Genomic DNA, 1,284 nt, shown 5'->3' on the forward strand with positions numbered 1-1,284 from the left:
TAATGGGATCTGCCCAATTAGAGATAATCTTTTTCTTTAAAAACATACAGGGTGTAAAATGTTTATCCACATTATGCACAAAGCATAGTGTATAATTTAAATGAAAACTCGTACTATTATACACCCGTGGCTCTTGAGGAGTTTGTCGTGCACAAGGCACATCCAAAAAACATTCAGTTGCAAAAAACAAAGGCAAGGTAGAGGAATTGGAATGTACTGATAAGGGTACTGGCCATGATCTCACTACAGCCCACAAAGGTATACTTATCCCTGTCTCAATCATCAGGAGCAGGAATAGCAGGATCATCTTGGGATTCATCTTGATCTTTCATGGTTCTTGTCAGTCACATCGGAACCCAAAGTGGATTATCTTCACCCTGTGGAAAAACACAAATAGCTCCCCTGGAGCTGATTAATATGGGATCCAGGCCATACCATTTATTATCAAGGACATTTTTCCATTTGACCATTTCATTGGGCAGTTGAGGCCATTGTCCGTGCCTTTTGGCTGGTGATCTTCCAGCATCATCCAAGTTTTAAAAATTAAGAGTAAATATTGTGAGGGATAGAGCCATCTTTGGCGTCATAGCCTCTATTTCCCCTTTTTGTTTTTGCAAATATTGTTTCAAAGTACGATGGGCTCTTTCAATGATGCCTTCGCCCTGTGGATTATAGGGCAACCCAGTAATATGGTTCACTTGCATTTGTTTGCAAAAATGACTAAATTTAGAAGAGGTATATGCAGGACCATTATCTGTCTTTAGCAGCGAGGGCTTGCCCCATGCAGCCCAAGCCTCTACGTAGTGGGATATGACATGAACTGCCTTTTCCCCTGTCAAGGGAGAAACATGTAGGACACCAGAACTGGTATCGATGGACACATGTATATATTGTAATTTATCAAAAGCTGGGATATGCATGACATCCATCTGCCAAATATCTAGGAGTCACAATCCGCAAGGATTAACGCCCACAGAAGGTGCATTAATAAATTCTATACATTTACCACACTGTAGGACAATATTTCGAGCTTCTGTTCGTGTGAGCTTAAACTTCTGTCACAATGTAGAAGCAGGGACATGATAAAGTTGATAAAAATTCTTAGCACCTTCTATAGAACTTTGTGATAGCAAAACCATATCTCTGGTGGCTGAATCAGCAATTGCATTTCCCTTAACCATAGGTCCAGGTAATGATGTATGTGCTCTAATATGTAGAATGGATGCTCACACATCAAAATACAATCCTGTATTTTCATCAAAATTTCAGATACTGGACTAGACT

Source organism: Mus caroli, chromosome 5, assembly GCF_900094665.2.
Source record: "Mus caroli chromosome 5, CAROLI_EIJ_v1.1, whole genome shotgun sequence".
In the NCBI taxonomy this organism is placed as follows: domain Eukaryota; kingdom Metazoa; phylum Chordata; class Mammalia; order Rodentia; family Muridae; genus Mus; species Mus caroli.